An 18,917-nucleotide genomic window follows, 5' to 3' on the forward strand; every position below is an offset into this window, starting at 1 on the left:
AGCCTGCATATTGTGGATCATACTTCATGTGTTGCTTGCTCCATGACACTTTGCACACATGCTAGCGATCTTGCTTCGACTTATCATTACCACATTGCCATGCCACATGATATATATGCATTGTGTGTTGCATCTAGTTCTTCACATATGCCATGTCCGTTTGCTTATCACATGCTTGACTTGATTGCCTCACACATGTTGAACAATTGCTCTTTCCAATGTGTTGAGTGCCACGATATCTTCACTACACCCTATGCACGTTATGCTTGGATTGTCTTGCACTTGCTCCATGTGTTTAGACATTTCACTATATTTGGTGTTGTGAATGACTCTTATGCCTACCATTGATAGAGGAAAAGGTGTCCCGTCTTTCGATGAGATGATGGATATCGCTTTGGTGGAAGTCGACTTTGATGATCCGACTACGAACGTGCGAGGACGTCGCGCCTTAGCAATCGCTAAACCAACTCCGAGAGGTTATTGACCACGCCGGAGCACGATCAACCTGACCACGAGGGTCTGTTTCCTGCGAGCAAACGAAGAACAAGCAAGAAACTGAGATTGCAATCTGGATATTGCGAATATAAGATGAAATCTTTATTGATCAAGGTGGGGTTCTGTGACGCCTTTGTCTGGTTGTTGAACACAAATGAAGTACGCGAAGTTGCACCTATGGTGAACTTTTAATCTAAACAAAACCCAAAGTCTAAACGGTGCCCTAAGGGCTGTATATATGGAGGAAGAGAGGGGGAATTTCGTGGCCCTTGGTGGAGGGGTCCGAAATCAACCCTATCTCTTGTTTCCCCACACATACGGACTCTAAAAATAGCATATACTTATGTATTTCGAAATTACATGGGCCTGACCCAATAAAAAGGTGACGCAGCACCTATAATAGCCTCTGGAGGAAATTTATGAAGTGACATCTTGTATATTTCATCGTTAACAACAAACTTGTTCCACATTCTTCCTTCTTTACAATTCTGCATTACATCTTTAAAATCAGCATCATGCACATATTGATCTTTGATGGTCTCCAAACCAAATATTTTGAAGTCAAGTTGTGAAAGCATAGTATAGCGACGAGACAATGCATCAGCAATAACATTTTCTTTTCCCTTCTTGTGTTTAATGACATAAGGGAAAGTCTCAATGAATTCAACCCATTTAGCATGTCTACGATTCAGTTTAGCTTGAATTTTAATATGTTTCAAAGATTCATGATCAGAATGTATAAGAAATTCTTTGGGCCATAAATAATGTTGCCATGTTTCTAAAGTCCGAACAAGAGCATATAATTCTTTATCATAAGTAGAATAATTCAGACTAGGCCCACTCAATTTTTCAGAAAAGTATGCAACAGGTTTGCCATCTTGTAATAACACACCTCCTAATCCAATTCCACTAGCATCACATTCAAGCTCAAAAGTCTTATTAAAATCAGGAAGTTGGAGTAAAGGAGCATGTGTCAACTTATCTTTCAATACCGTGAAGGCTTCTTCCTGTGCGGTACCCCAAAGAAAAGGCACATCTTTCTTTGTAAGCTCATTGAGAGGTGCAGCAATGGTGCTGAAATCTCTCACAAAACGCCTATAGAATCCAGCGAGGCCAAGAAAACTCCTCACTTGTGTGACCGTTTTGGGCTGCGGCCAACTCTCAATAGCTTCAATCTTGGCTTTATCAACTTCAATTCCCTGTGGAGTAACAACATAGCCAAGAAAAGATACTCGGTCGGTGCAAAAGGTGCACTTCCCAAGGTTACCAAACAAACGTGCATCACGTAGAGCAATAAAAACATCATGTAAATGTTCCAAATGTTCTTCCAAAGATCTGCTATAAATCAATATGTCATCAAAGTAAACTACCACAAATCGTCCAATGAAACCATGTAAAACTTCGTTCATTAATCTCATGAAAGTACTAGGTGCATTAGTTAACCCAAAAGGCATGACTAACCACTCATATAATCCAAACTTAGTTTTAAATGCTGTTTTCCATTCATCTCCCAATTTCATACGAATTTGATGGTAGCCACTACGCAAATCAACTTTGGAGAATATTGTAGAGCCACTCAATTCATCAAGCATATCATCTAGCCTAGGAATAGGATGACGATAACGAATAGTAATATTATTAATGCCTCTACAATCAACACACATACGTGATGTACCATCCTTTTTCGGCACTAGAATAATAGGAACAACACAAGGACTAAGGGATTCACGTATATACCCTTTGTCGAGAAGCTCTTGTACTTGACGCATAATCTCCGTCGTCTCCTCTGGATTGGTACGGTATGGCGCACGGTTTGGCAGTGAAGCACCGGGAATTAAGTCAATCTGATGCTCAATCCCTCGAATAGGCGGTAATCCCGGTGGCACGTCTTGTGGAAAGACGTCAGCGAACTCCTGCAAAATGTTAGTGACAGCAGGAGGCAAAGAGGAAGGCACGTCCTCGAATGAAAATAATGCCTCTTTGCACACAAAAGCATAGCAAACAGATTTGCTGAAATCTAGCTCATCAATATCAGATTTGGTGGCAAATGAACATGCACTTTTCAATTTAATTTCAGAAGCAACACTAGATGGTTTATTATTAGGCTTCATTTGTTGCTCAAATTCTATTGCCACAATCTGATTTTCACTCTTATTCTTCTCCTGTTTTGCTTTATTAGCTCTATTAATATCATCTTTCAAAATGGAATCAGGAGTCATAGGAAGCAAAGTAATATTTTTATCCTTATGAACAAGAGTATAGTGATTGTTTCTACCATGGTGTACAGAATTTTTATCAAATTGCCATGGTCTACCAAGTAATAAGGAACATGCTTGCATAGGTACCACATCACAATCAACATAATCAGCATATGTAGAGATACTAAAATGCACACGAACAGTACGTGTTACCTTAACCTTGCCGCTGTTGTTGAACCATTGGATGTAGTAAGGATGTGGATGTGGTCTTGTGGTGAGAGAAAGCTTCTCCACCATCTCCATGCTAGCCAAGTTGTTGCAGCTCCCTCCGTCTATTGTGACGCGCACAGAACGTTCCTTCACAACTCCCTTGGTATGGAACAAATTGTGCCTCTGATTTTGCTCAGCTTGTGTGACCTGCACACTCAAAACACGTTGAGCAACTAAACATTCATACCTGTCAGCGTCTTCAGGAGCCATGTATTGCGTCTCATGATCAGAATCATCTCCACCATGTTCTTCACGTGTAATAAGAGCCAAAGTCTCCTCATCATAGTCACTAGCGGACTCATATCCACCATCCGCGGTAGCAATCATCACACGCGGAGATTTGCATTCTCTCGCATAATGACCTCCTCCCTTACAACGACGACAAATAATATCACTTGTGTGCCCTGTTGATGCCATGGAAGAAGAAGAACGCCGTGCAGGCCCCGCAGGTGCGCTCTTGGCAGATAATGGTGGTTGTGCCTGTTTTCTTGAATCACGGCTGGAGGTGGCACCGGATGGAGGTGCTGGTGCAGTTGAAGTAGAAGATGCACGTGGTGTCCATGATGAAGGTCGGCCTGCAGAAAAGTTAGTTCGCCCCAATGCTTGTCGATCCTGCACTTCACGTTCAGCTTTACAAGCAAGATGGAATAAACGAGTGATATTAGTATACTCCTTATAGTCTAAAATGGTCTGAATCTCTCTATTTAATCCACCCAGAAAACGTGCAAGCATAGCTTCATTCTCCTCAACAATACCACATCTAATCATGCCAGTTTGTAATTCCTGATAATATTCTTCTACAGAATTTTTCCCTTGTCTTAAACGCTGCAATTTTTGAAGCAATTCACGTTGATAATATGGTGGAACCCAACGCGTACGCATAGCAGTTTTCAAAGCAGCCCAAGTAGTTGGAATAGGATATAATCTACAATGTTCAGCCCAAAGATCTGCTATAAATCAATATGTCATCAAAGTAAACTACCACAAATCGTCCAATGAAAGCACGTAAAACTTCGTTCGTTAATCTCATGAAAGTACTAGGTGCATTAGTTAACCCAAAAGGCATGACTAACCACTCATATAATCCAAACTTAGTTTTGAATGCTGTTTTCCATTCATCTCCCAATTTCATACGAATTTGATGGTATCCACTACGCAAATCAACTTTGGAGAATATTGTAGAGCCACTCAATTCATCAAGCATATCATCTAGCCTAGGAATAGGATGACGATAACGAATAGTAATATTATTAATGCCTCTACAATCAACACACATACGTGATGTACCATCCTTTTTCGGCACTAGAATAATAGGAACAACACAATGACTAAGGGATTCGCGTATATAACCTTTGTCGAGAAGCTCTTGTACTTGACGCATAATCTCCTTCGTCTCCTCTGGATTGGTACGGTATGGTGCACGGTTTGGCAGTGAAGCACCGGGAATTAAGTCAATCTGATGCTCAATCCCTCGAATAGGCGGTAATCCCGGTGGCACGTCTTGTGGAAAGACATCAGCGAACTCCTGCAAAATCTTAGTGACAGCAGGAGGCAAAGAGGAAGGCACGTCCTCGAATGAAAATAATGCCTCTTTGCACACAAAAGCATAGCAAACAGATTTGCTGAAATCTAGCTCATCAATATCAGATTTGGTGGCAAATAAACATGCACTTTTCAATTTAATTTCAGAAGCAACACTAGATGGTTTATTATTAGGCTTCATTTGTTGCTCAAATTCTTTTGCCACAATCTGATTTTCACTCTTATTCGTCTCCTGTTTTGCTTTATTAGCTCTATTAATATCATCTTTCAAAATGGAATCAGGAGTCATAGGAAGCAAAGTAATATTTTTATCCTTATGAACAAGAGTATAGTGATTGTTTCTACCATGGTGTACAGAATTTTTATCAAATTGCCATGGTCTACCAAGTAATAAGGAACATGCTTGCATAGGTACCACATCACAATCAACATAATAAGCATATGTAGAGATACTAAAATGCACACGAACAGTACGTGTTACCTTAACCTTGCCGCTGTTGTTGAACCATTGGATGTAGTAAGGATGTGGATGTGGTCTTGTGGTGAGAGAAAGCTTCTCCACCATCTCCATGCTAGCCAAGTTGTTGCAGCTCCCTCCGTCTATTATGACGCGCACAGAACGTTCCTTCACAACTCCCTTGGTATGGAACAAATTGTGCCTCTGATTTTGCTCAGCTTGTGTGACCTGCACACTCAAAACACGTTGAGCAACTAAACATTCATACCTGTCAGCGTCTTCAGGAGCCATGTATTGCGTCTCATGATCAGAATCATCTCCACCATGTTCTTCACGTGTAATAAGACCCAATGTCTCCTCATCATAGTCACTAGCGGACTCATATCCACCATCCGCGGTAGCAATCATCACACGCGGAGATTTGCATTCTCTCGCATAATGACCTCCTCCCTTACAACGACGACAAATAATATCACTTGTGTGCCCTGTTGATGCCCTGGAAGAAGAAGAACTCTGTGCAGGCCCAGCAGGTGCGCTCTTGGCAGATAATGGTGGTTGTGCCTGTTTTCTTGTATCACGACTGGAGGAGGCACCTAATTGAGGTGCTGGTGCAGTTGAAGTAGAAGATGCATGCGGTGTCCATGATGAAGGTCGGCCTGCAGAAAATTTAGTTCGCGCCAATGCTTGTCGATCCTGCACTTCACGTTCAGCTTTACAAGCAAGATGGAATAAATGAGTGATATTAGTATACTCCTTATAGTCTAGAATGGTCTGAATCTCTCTATTTAATCCACCCAGAAAACGTGCAAGCATAGCTTCATTCTCCTCAACAATACCACATCTAATCATGCCAGTTTGTAATTCCTGATAATATTCTTCTACAGAATTTTTTCCTTGTCTTAAACGCTGCAATTTTTGAAGCAATTCACGTTGATAATATGGTGGAACCCAACGCGTACGCATAGCAGTTTTCAAAGCAGCCCAAGTAGTTGGAATAGGATATAATCTACAATGTTCAGACCACCATACACATGCAAAACTAGTGAAAGCACAAACAACAACAGCAACTCCTCTCTCCTCAGGATATTGTAAACATGTAAATCGTTGTTCAGTTTCTAACTCCCAAGTAAGATATATATCAGGAACATATCTACCCTCAAATGGTGGAATATTCAATTTCAGTTTAGGAATATGGACATCATCTCGTACCTGAGGTGGTGGTGCGGGCCTACCATTACGAATATATACCTGAGGTCGACCTGGTGGTGGTGGTGCTGGTGGCTGCACGTAGTTCGGATTTTGATCAACCTCATCCTCATAATCTCCCACATAATCATCATCCTCCTGGGTACCAGCAGCAACAGTAGCAGGAGCCAAAGAAGCACCAACAGCAGTAGCAGCAGCACCAGAATGTTGTCCTAGCTCAATAGGAACACGCTGTGCTCGTCCATACTGATTCGAAAGGGGGCGTAGTTGTTGTTGTTGCAGAGGTGCGACAGGTGCAGCCGGTGGTGGAAGATGCGCAAGCAGTTCATTAAATCTGTTATCGAGCTTTGTTTCGAACGTCTTCTCAAGGCCAGTAATCTTCTCCATGGCCTCTTCAAAATTGTTCAGCACATCTTGCACCTGTTCAGTCATCATTTGCTGAAACTTATCATGAAGCTCCTTGTTCGATAAGTTCTCCCAGTCAATCTCGTCGTCTTGTGATCCTGGCATGGTTAGCAGCAATAGAAACACACACGAATATGATCCTACAGACTACTAAGAAATGGTGGTGGTGTATCACAAATCCGTCAAGCAAATCTCAAATTCCTACCAGTTCTTACCCAGCAGCAGGCGGTGATCGGCAACCGTTGTAGTCAAAAACTCTCAAAGCTTGGATAGAGCGATTACCAGGGAGAGTCAAACACACGACGTAGATGTATGTGGAGCTGGGAAGGCTTATAGTATGGTAGCAAAAAGGGTCAGCAATAATCAATTCAGAGATGCAAAGTTGAATAAACGCTCAACGACGGTACTGTGCTGGTCCTAGGCTAGACTGTGCTAGAGACGCGAGCCTAGAACACCAACAAAATCACGGCGCGGCACGTAAACAAGGGAAAAGCACACTCTGAATTTTTTTTTCGCTCTTTTTTTTTGCGCGCTCTTTTTCTTTTGCGCTGCTTTTTTTTTCGAAAAATCACTATAATGGCGAGTGTCTCAAAACTCTTCCTAGGTCAAACTGACAGGATGGGCACGAAATTTTTTTTTTTTCGACCAAATTTTTTTTTTCGACTGCCCGGACCCAAAAACTGGAAGCAGGTCAAAAAAAACTTCCTATGATGGCACCTGTCTCAAAACACTCAGAAACACCTAAAAATAGGATAGCCAGAATTTTTTTCGAAAAATGCGTTTTCGAAAAATTTTGGGCCTAAACGGAGCGTGGCTACCCGACTCTTTTTTTTTCCGAAACCTACTCCGGCAAGGAAACACGAATCGGAATCTAGATGGATCTCGAAAACAAACCTAATATGCAAGGAACTCGGATTGGAAGTGGATATATGGTGGTGGTAGATGGCAGCGGTGGTGGTAGCGGTGGTAGTATATGGATATGGATCGGTGGTGGTATATGGACACGGATTGGTGGTGGTATATGGATACGGATTCAGAGCGGTGGCGGATAAGTGGTGGTGGTAGATGGCAGGGGCGATGATGATGGTGCGGCGGCGGCGTGACAACTTATGACCAGAACTCGAAACTCTAAAAGACTAGACTCTAAGACCAGCAACTAGACACGACGATGCAACCGCAAATTCAACAAAGCAAAACCCTAAAAAGATTATGCAAAGGCTCAGATTGGTTCGGATATGATGAACTAACCCTAATTTTTTTATGGCTTTTTCGTGGACTGTAGGTATGAAGAACAGACTCGATCTAAACTACGAAAAACTGTAAAATCTCACCGAGCAACATGGAAATCTGATACCACTTGATAGGGGCGGAGGTGTCCCGTCTTTCGATGAGATGATGGATTTCGCTTTGGTGGAAGTCGACTTTGACGATCCGACTACGAACGTGCGAGGACGTCGCGCCTTAGCAATCGCTAAACCAACTCCGAGAGGTTATTGACCACGCCGGAGCACGATCAACCTGACCACGAGGGTCTGTTTCCTGCGAGCAAACGAAGAACAAGCAAGAAACTGAGATTGCAATCTGGATATTGCGAATATAAGATGAAAGCTTTATTGATCAAGGTGGAGTTCTGTAACGCCTTTGTCTGGTCGTTGAACACAAACGAAGTACGCGAAGTTGCAGCTATGGCGAACTTTTAATCTAAACAAAACCCAAAGTCTAAACGATGCCCTAAGGGCTGTATATATGGAGGAAGAGGGGGGAATTTCGTGGCCCTTGGTGGAGGGGTCCGAAATCAACCCTATCTCTTGTTTCCCCACACATACGGACTCTAAAAATAGCCTATACTTATGTATTTCGAAATTACATGGGCCTGGCCCAATAATAAGGTGACGCAGCACCTAAAATAGCCTCGGGACGAAATTTATGAAGTGGCATCTTGTATATTTCGTCCAAGGCTTCATGCACCCATTATGGTGGCTTCAAAGTCCTGAAATCATCACTTGTAACTCCGTTCTTGTTCCCCTTGCGCATGCCATCATCTTCATGCTTGTTCTTGCTCCAATGTTCATCCTTCTCCAAGCTAGGCCCTTCATTTGTAAGCAAAACAAATGTATCCAATTTAGGCAGCATCATATTCTCATGAACATTAGAATCATTACCAAGAAACGAAAGTACCTGGTAATTTAGTTGGCGTGCACGAGCTCTAGTAATTGGTCCAGTATGTATAGCAGCAGGGGCTGTGGGTGTAACAATTGTATTGATGTCCTCATCAGGTCCCGTGGGCACGGTACATACCCGTGCACACGGGGTGCTCCAGCGTCGGGTTCCTGTGTAGCCCGTGGACACGAGGTCTCTGGGGCCCGTGCGCACGGGGTCACCTGGGACATGTTGTTTTGCTGAGGTTGCACTCCGTCTTGATCCTCATGGCCTTGGGGTGGTTCTCCTTCTCCTTGGGGATGCTCCTGAGCTCCTTGGTGATGTTCCACTTCATACCTAAGAATGCATAGCATATTTTGGTGAGGTAGTATACATGTTCCATTTGTGTCCATATGCAAGTCTAGTAGGAAGGAGTTCACCTCGGTTTCCAAAGCACGTGCTCTAGCTCTTGTCATGGGTGCTTGTGGGGGTGGATGTGTTGATGTAGATTCCATGGGGATGATGGAAGGATGCTCCGCATCATCTCCCCTCCCTTCGAAAGGATCCGACCTCGGATCAAGATCTTCATCACCATGGAAAGGCGAGAGGTCTTTGACATTGAAGATGTCGCTCACGTTGTACTTGTCTCGTGGGAGTTCAATCTTGTAGGCGTTGTTGTTGTAGCGTGCGAGCACCTTGAATGGTCCATCGGCTCGAGGTAGTAGTTTGGACTTGCGTTCGTTGGGGAAGCGGTCCTTGCGAAGGTGTAGCCACACGAGATCACCTATGTTGAAGATCATGGGTTGTTTGTTGGCATTGAGCTTGGTTGCTAGTCGATGTACGTGGCGCTCGATGATGTTTCTTGTATCTTCATGCATTTTCTTGATGTAGCTTGCTCGTTCACTCGCATCGATGTTGGTGCGCTCTTGTAGAGGGAGAGGTAGAATGTCTAATGGGGACAACGGGTTGAAGCCGTAGACGACCTCGAAGGGGGACTTGCCGGTAGTCGAATGTCTTGCGCGGTTGTAGGCGTACTCGGCGATGGGTAGACATGCCTCCCACTCCTTGATGTTCTTCTTGATCAACACGCGAAGTAGAGTGGATAGTGTCCGGTTTGTCACCTCCGTTTGGCCGTCAGTTTGAGGGTGGTATGCGGATGAGAAGAAGAGCTTGATTCCGAGCTTGGCGCATAGAGTCTTCAAAAAGTAACTCAAGAACTTGACGTCGCGGTCGGAGACGATTGTCTTTGGTATTCCATGGAGGCGCAGGATTTCCCTACAAAAGAGATTTGCACTATGTGAAGCATCGTTTATCTTGGTGCAAGGAATAAAATGTGCCATCTTAGAAAATCGGTCCACAACAACAAACACGGAATCCTTTCCATTTCGAGTTCTAGGCAAACCAAGTACAAAATCCATACTAATGTCTTCCCAAGGTTGATAAGGAATAGGAAGAGGCATGTAAAGACCATGAGATTGAGCTTTAGACTTAGCTTTGCGACATGTAGAGCATCGGGTGGTGAAGCGTGAGACGTCGCGGAACATCTTGGGCCAAAAGTAGTTCTTGGAGAGCGTGGCGAAAGTCTTGTCGCATCCAAAGTGTCCCATGAGTCCACCTCCATGAGCCTCTTGCAAAAGTAGCAAACGAAGAGAAGACTCGGGAATGCATAGTTTGTTAGCTCTCATAAGATAACCATCCTTGATGTAATATTGTTCCCAAGATGTATGCGTCAAACATTTAGCATAACGAGGTGCAAAAGATGGATCATTAGCATACAAGTCTTTTATGTGCTCAAAGCCAATAACATTCAACTCAAGTTTAGTGACAAGCGTGCATATGCGTGAAAGTGCATCGGCAACTACATTTTCCTTACCCTTAATGTACTTGATCACATATGGGAAAGATTCAATAAATTCACTCCATTTGGCATGACGCTTGTTCAACTTAGTTTGACCTTTTAAGTACTTAAGCGTTTCATGATCGGTATGGATGACAAACTCATGAGGTCTAAGATAATGTTCCCAAACATGTAGCACACGTACTAAAGCATACAATTCTTTGTCATAAATGGGATAGTTAAGTTGAGCACCGGAGAGTTTTTCACTAAAGTATGCAATTGCTCGTTTTTCTTGCATTAAAACTCCGCCAATTCCGGTACCACTCGCATCACAATGAACCTCAAAAGTTTTGTCAAAGTTGGGCAAAGCAAGAATCGGAGCATGAGTAAGCAAAGACTTGAGCTCATCAAAAGCAGTTGATTGCAAAGATCCCCAAACTAAAGGAGTATTCTTCTTACTCAAAGCATGCAAAGGAGCGGCGATTGTGCTAAAGTTTTTCACAAAGCGGCGATAAAATCCTGCAAGACCAAGAAAACTTCGCACTTGTTGCAAATTGGTGGGTTGAGGCCAAGTTTTAATTGCTTCAATTTTAGCTTCATCAACATGGACACCCTTGGAAGAGACAACAAAACCCAAGAAAACCACTTTGTCAACGCCAAAAGTGCATTTTTTCAAGTTTGCATAAAGGCTTTCCTTGCGAAGAGTTTGCAACACAGATTTAACATGATTAATATGCTCTTTCATGGTTTTGCTAAACACAAGGATATCATCAAAGTAAACCACAACGAAGACTCCAATGTAAGGTCTAAGCACATGATGCATAAGACGCACGAAAGTTCCGGGTGCTTCCGACAAACCCATAGGCATCACTAACCACTCATATAAGCCAAATTTGGTTTTGAAAGCAGTTTTCCATTCATCACCTTCTTGAATGCGAATTTGATAATAGCCATTTTTAAGATCAATTTTTGAGAAAAAGTTGGCTCCACTAAGTTCATCAAGCATATCATCTAAGCAAGGAATGGGATGCCTATATTGAACGGTAATAGCATTTATAGGTCTACAATCGGAACACAAGCGGAAACTTCCATCGGTTTTAGGCACAAGTATAACGGGAACGGCACAAGGGCTTAAGCTTTCACATACATGACCGTTGTCGATTAGTTGTTGTACTTGCCGTTGAATCTCCTTGGTTTCTTCGGGGTTGACACGGTATGGAGCTTTGTTTGGAAGTGGTGCTCCGAGGATGAGGTCGATTCGATGCTCAATGCCTCGTAGTGGAGGTAGACCCGGGGGTAGCTCATCGGGGAAAACAACGTGGAATTCCTACAAAAGAGATTGAAACACTAAAGGTAGCTCGTGAGAAGTGTTAGTTGTTGGCTCTCCATCCTTGCACACAAGGACAAAGTGCATCACACTCGATGGGTTCTCACACACTTCTCTCATCTCACTTTTTGTGGCAAATAGGATGAGGTTTTTCTCTCTAGGCGAAGAGGCGCTCAAGTTTGGCTTGTGGCTCTCACTCACTTTTGGGTGGGTCACTTTCTCACTCTTCTCTCCATGGTGGGTGGCTTGCTTGTCGGCTATCACTTGACTAGGAGACATAGGTCGTAGCACATACTCTTTTCCTTTCATCTTGAAGCTATAGTGATTGATACGCCCATTGTGGACGACACCACGGTCGAATTGCCATGGTCGACCAAGAAAGGAGGTGGCAAACGGTCATTGGGACCACATCACACTCCAAAGTGTCCTCATATGCACCGATTTTGAAGGAGACTTGGGCCGTATGCTCAACTCGTATAGTGCCGGAGTCACTTAGCCATTGAACCTTGTAGGGGTGCGGGTGCTTCCTCTTGACCAATTGAAGCTTTGAACATAGTTCTTCACTTGCCAAGTTGTGGCAACTACCTCCATCGATCATGACCTTGACTGACCTTCCATTGATGCCGACTTTAGTGTGGAAGATGTGGCATCATTGGTATTCTTCCTGTTGATGTTGAAGTGTCAAGACTTTGGAGACAACGAGAGCGGGGCTCGAATCCTCATCACAAAAGACTTGATCATCTTCATCCTCATTCACGCTCCGGTGCATGGCCACTTGCTCAATAGCTTCCATTTCATCTTCACTCATTGAGTCGTAGGTGCCATCGTCGTTGAGGATCATGGTGCGCTTGTTGGTGCATTGGAAGGCTTTGTGGCCTCGGCCGCCACAAGTGAAACACTTGAAGGAGCTTGTCTTGACGGTCTCATCGGTCGGAGTAGAGGAAGAAGCACGCGGCTTGTAGTTGCTTGTAGTAGGAGGAAGGCGACTTGAACTTGATGAAGGATTCTAGTATGATGTCTTGTTGTTGTTGCTTGGAGAAGGCTTGGTTGACGTAGATGTTGGAGGAGTTGTTGAAGCTTGATTGTTGGAGTAGCCGTATGTCTTGGAGGAGTACTTGGCGTACTTGAAATCATCTTGTACTTGACGTTCCGCCTTGGTCGCTTGATGTACTAGCTCGATGAGGTTGGAGTAGGGTTGGAAGTCGGCGATCTTCTTGATGGGGTGATTGAGTCCATTCAAGAATCGTGCCATTGTTTGCTCATCATCTTCCTTGACATTGGCTCGAATCATGGCTATTTCCATTTCCTTGTAGTATTCTTCAACACTCTTTGTTCCTTGCTTGAGGAGTTGTAGCTTCTTGAAGAGATCACGGTTGTAGTAGGTGGGCACAAATCGTGCTCTCATGACATCCTTCATTTGATCCCAAGTGGTGATTGGAGGGTCACCTCTTGCTTCTCGGCGCTCAAGGACTTGTTCCCACCATATGAGCACATAGTCTTGGAACTCAAGTGATGCCATTGCGATCTTCTTCTCTTCCTCATAGTTATGCAAACGAAAGATTTTGTTGACCTTCAATGCCCATGAGAGATATTCTTCCGGATCATTGCTTCCATTGAACTTGGGCATTGTGAATTTGAGTTTTCCATATCGTTGCTCTTCATCTTGATAGCGGTTGCGGTAGCGCTCTTGCCTTGGAAAGTCCTCGAATGCTCGTTCCTCATGATGTCGCTCTTGGTGTTGAGGAGGGTCTTGGAGCACTTGTTCCACTTGGTGTCGCTCTTGTTGCACTTGAGGTTGAGGTGGAGCTTGACGAACTTGGGGAGGAGCTTGAGGAACTTGACGGTGCACACGTGGTTGATAGTTCCTCTCTTGTATTTCTTCTCGAAGAGCTTCCTCTTGATTCCGCCGTTCGCGATTGCGGTTGGCGATGGCTCGACTTGATTCTTGAAGGGCACGTTCCGCCTCAATAGCTTGTGCTTCTCATTGTTGTTGTTGAAGACATTGAGCCTCGGCGTCTTGTTTCTCTTGGTGTAGACGCGCTCGTTCTTCTTCTTCTTGACGACGAAGACGTTGTCGTTCTTGAGCTTGAGCAAAAGCGACTTGATTTGCTTGAGGACGATGGACTTGTTCATCAACTTGCTCTTGTGAATGTTTGTCGTGTAGTGGATCTCGAGATGCATGACGGTCTTGACGCGCGGCTCATCGAAGTATGGTCGATGACGGTGTACTTGAGCCGGAGGAGGTGTCGTCGGAGTGTCGACTTGAATGGCTCCGTCTTGAGTAGGAAGAAGTTGAAGAATGTTGGTTGACCAACAAAGCTCGGATCTCATCCATTCTTGCATCGTTCTCTTGCTTGTGCGCGTCAAGCTTGCTGTCGAAGTAGTCGCGTGTTCGTTGCTCGGAGAGTCGTAAGTCGGTGGCGAGGTTGTCGATGCGGTCGTTCATAGCTTGTTGCTCTTGATGGAGCGCTCATTGTGCACCAAAGAGGTGGCTCTTGGTGACGAAGGATGACATGTCGTCGTCTTGCTCGATGAAGAGTGGGTTGGTAGAGGAGCTTGGCCTATCCATCATAAGAAAGTGGTGGTGAGTAGGAAAATGAGAGAACAAAACCAAAGTTACCTTTTTCGAAGATTGTGGATGTAACAAGTACGATCCCACGTGATGTTACAATAGGGGAATTGGTACCGGGAATTGTTTCTCACACCTGCAAGTAAATGGTCTATGGAGGATCTTGGTTAGGAAAGACACAAATAATTCAAGCAAATGTTAGTCGAGATGTTGATAAAGTTGAGAAGATTCACAAATGGCAAATAAGACAAATAGATCAACCTCCCAATATAACACAAGGAACACACACACGGAAGATAAATGGGATCGGCACAACCAAGGAATGAGCTCGAAGATATCGAAACACGGGAAAAGCTTTTGTCGTACGGATACTAGAGAGATGCTAGCTCGATTGCACTAATGGGCTAGATACGCTAGTGCACCAACCTAATAGAGAATCTACTCGTCTCACTATTCCAAGTATGCATATGTATGTGGTGACCAAGATGATGCACAAATGCGAAGGCTCGATGCTATTGCTTATAAGCTCTTTGCTTCTCTTCTCTTTTTAAAAGCTTTTTATCTCCTCTTTTTTTTCACTATGCCACGATGCTTGCTATGCGAGCCACACAACGAGATAACAAGTAGTAGATGCAAGGTGATGAGGACATCAATACCATTGTTACACCCACAGCCCCTACTGCTATATATACAGGACCAATTACTAGAGCTCGCGCACGCCAATTAAATTATCAGGTACTTTCGTTTCTTGGTAATGATTCTAATGTTCATGAGAATATGATGTTGCCTAAATTGGATACATTTGTTTTGCTTACAAATGAAGGGCCTAGCTTGGAGAAGGATGGACATTGGAGCAAGAACAAGCATGGAGATGATGCCATGCGCAAGGGGAACAAGAACGGAGTTACAAGTGATGATTTCAGGACTTTGAAGCCACCATAATGGGTGCATGAAGCCTTGGATGAAATATACAAGATGCCACTTCATAAATTTCGTCCCGAGGCTATTATAGGTGCTGCGTCACCTTTTTATTGGGCCAGGCCCATGTAATTTCGAAATACATAAGTATAGGCTATTTTTAGAGTCCGTATGTGTGGGGAAACAAGAGATAGGGTTGATTTCGGACCCCTCCACCAAGGGCCACGAAATTCCCCTCTCTTCCTCCATATATACAGCCCTTAGGGCACCGTTTAGATTTTGGGTTTTGTTTAGATTAAAGTTCGCCATAGCTGCAACTTCGCGTACTTCGTTTGTGTTCAACGACCAGACAAAGGCGTCACAGAACCCCACCTTGATCAATAAAGCTTTCATCTTATATTCGCAATATCCAGATTGCAATCTCAGTTTCTTGCTTGTTCTTCGTTTGCTTGCAGGAAACAGACCCTCGTGGTCAGGTTGATCGTGCTCCGGCGTGGTCAATAACCTCTCGGAGTTGGTTTAGCGATTGCTAAGGCGCGACGTCCTCGCACGTTCGTAGTCGGATCGTCAAAGTCGACTGCCACCAAAGCGATATCCATCATCTCATCGAAAGACGGGACACCTTTGCCTCTATCAAGTGGTATCAGATTTCCAGGTTGCTCGGTGAGATTTTACAGTTTTTCGTAGTTTAGATCGAGTCTGTTCTTCATACCCATAGTCCACGAAAAAGCCAAAAAAAATTTAGGGTTAGTTCATCCCATCCGAACCAATCTGAGCCTTGCATAATCTTTTCTGTATTTGCTTTGTTGAATTTGCGGTTGCATCGTCGTGTCCAGTTGCTGGTCTTAGCGTCTAGTCTTTTAGAGTTTCGAGTTCTGTTCACAGGTTGTCACATCGCCGCTGGCATATATCACCACCGCATCATCATCGTCGCTGTTGCCATATACCACCACCACATATTCACCGCCAATCCGAATCCATATACGCCACCACATATCCGCCGCCATCACGCCAATCCGAGTTCACCTGCAACATATATCCGCCACCTGTCCGTGTTCCACCAGATTCATCTCCGCCACCAGTCCGAGTTCCACCAGATTCATCTCCGCCACCAGTCCTAGTCCGAGTCTAGTAATTGTTGCATTGTTTTCGATTTCCAGATCACGCGATACTCCGAGTCGTGACAGAGAAGGACTCCCCAACTTCCGAGCCATCCGCAGAAGAAAAATAGTTCCAATTTCAAAAAAAAAAAATCTGGCTAGGAAGTTTTTAGACCATTTGTAGACTTTTTCGAAAAAAATTTGTTGCGGAGCAAAAAAAAAAGAGGAAAAAAAGTGCAAAAAAAAGAGAAAAAAAATTCAGAGTGTGCTCCTCCCTTGTTTACGTGCCGCGCCGTGATTTTGTTGGTGTTCTAGGCTCGCGTCTCTAGCACAGTCTAGCCTAGGACCAGCACAGTACCGTCGTTGAGCGTTTATTCAACTTTGCATCTTTGAATTGATTATTGCTGACCCTTTTTGCTACCATATTATAAGCCTTCCCAGCTCCACATACATCTACGTCGTGCGTTTGACTCTCCCTGGTAATCGCTATATCCAAGCTTTGAGAGTTTTGACTACAACGGTTGCCGATCACCGCCTGTTGCTGGGTAAGAACTGGTAAGAATTTGAGTTTTGCTTGACGGATTTGTGACACCCACCACCACCACTTGTTAGTAGTCTGTAGGATCATATTCTTGTGTGTTTCTATTGCTGCTAACCATGCCAGGATCACAAGCCGACGAGATTGACTGGGAGAATTTATCGAACAAGGAGCTTCATGATAAGTTTCAGCAAATGATGACTGAACAGGTGCAAGATGTGCTGAACAATTTTGAAGAGGCCATGGAGAAGATCATTGGCCTTGAGAAGACGTTCGAAACAAAGCTCGATAACAAGTTTAATGAATTGCTCGCGCGTCTTCAACCACCACCACCCGCTGCACCTAACGCACCTCTCCAACAACAACAACAACGACTACCTCCACATCGCGAAACAGACCTTCGCCGAGCGAGTCGTGTTCCTCTTGCGTTTGGCCAAACTGTTGGTGCTGCTGTTGATACTTCTGTGGCTCCTGCTGCTGATGCGGAGGAGGATGATTATGTGGGAGATTATGAGGATGAGGTTGATCAAAATCAGCACTACGTGCAGCCACCTGCACCACCACCAGCAGGTCGACCTCAGGTATATATTCGTAATGGTAGGCCTGCACCACCACCTCAGGTACGAGATGATGTCCATATTCCTAAACTGAAATTGAATATTCCACCATTTGAGGGTAGATATGTTCCTGATATATATCTTACTTGGGAGTTAGAAACTGAACAACGATTTACATGTTTACAATATCCTGAGGAGAGACGAGTTGCTGCTGCTGTTTGTGCTTTCACTAGTTTCGCATGTGTATGGTGGTCTGAACATTGTAGATTATATCCTATTCCAACTACTTGGGCTGCTTTGAAAACTGATATGCGTACTCGTTGGGTTCCACCATATTATCAACGTGAATTGCTTCAAAAATTACAGCATTTAAGACAAGGGAAAAATTCTGTAGAAGAATATTATCAGGAATTACAAACTGGCATGATTAGATGTGGTATTGTTGAGGAGAATGAAGCTATGCTTGCACGTTTTCTGGGTGGATTAAATAGAGAGATTCAAACCATTCTAGACTATAAGGAGTATACTAATATCACTCGTTTATTCCATCTTGCTTGTAAAGCTGAACGTGAAGTGCAGGATCGACAAGCATTGGCGCGAACTAACTTTTCTCCAGGCCGACCTTCATCATGGACACCACGTGCATCTTCTACTTCAACTGCACCAGCACCTCCATCCGGTGCCACCTCCAGCCGTGATACAAGAAAACAGGCACAACCACCATTATCTGCCAAGAGCGCACCTGCGGGGCCTGCACAGCGTTCTTCTTCTTCCATGGCATCAACAGGGCACACAAGTGATATTATTTGTCGTCGTTGTAAGGGAGGAGGTCATTATGCGAGAGAATGCAAATCTCCGCGTGTGATGATTGCTACCGCGGATGGTGGATATGAGTCCGCTAGTGACTATGATGAGGAGACTTTGGCTCTTATTACACGTGAAGAACATGGTGGAGATGATTCTGATCATGAGACGCAATACATGGCTCCTGAAGACGCTGACAGGTATGAATGTTTAGTTGCCCAACGTGTTTTGAGTGTGCAGGTCACACAAGCTGAGCAAAATCAGAGGCACAATTTGTTCCATACCAAGGGAGTTGTGAAAGAACGTTCTGTGCGCATCATCATAGATGGAGGGAGCTGCAACAACTTGGCTAGCATGGAGATGGTGGAGAAGCTTTCTCTCACCACAAGACCACATCCACATCCTTACTACATCCAATGGTTCAACAACAGCGGCAAGGTTAAGGTAACATGTACTGTTCGTGTGCATTTTAGTATCTCTACATATGCTAATTATGTTGATTGTGATGTGGTACCTATGCAAGCATGTTCCTTATTACTTGGTAGACCATGGCAA

This window comes from Triticum aestivum, chromosome 2B (assembly GCF_018294505.1).
Source record: "Triticum aestivum cultivar Chinese Spring chromosome 2B, IWGSC CS RefSeq v2.1, whole genome shotgun sequence".
In the NCBI taxonomy this organism is placed as follows: domain Eukaryota; kingdom Viridiplantae; phylum Streptophyta; class Magnoliopsida; order Poales; family Poaceae; genus Triticum; species Triticum aestivum.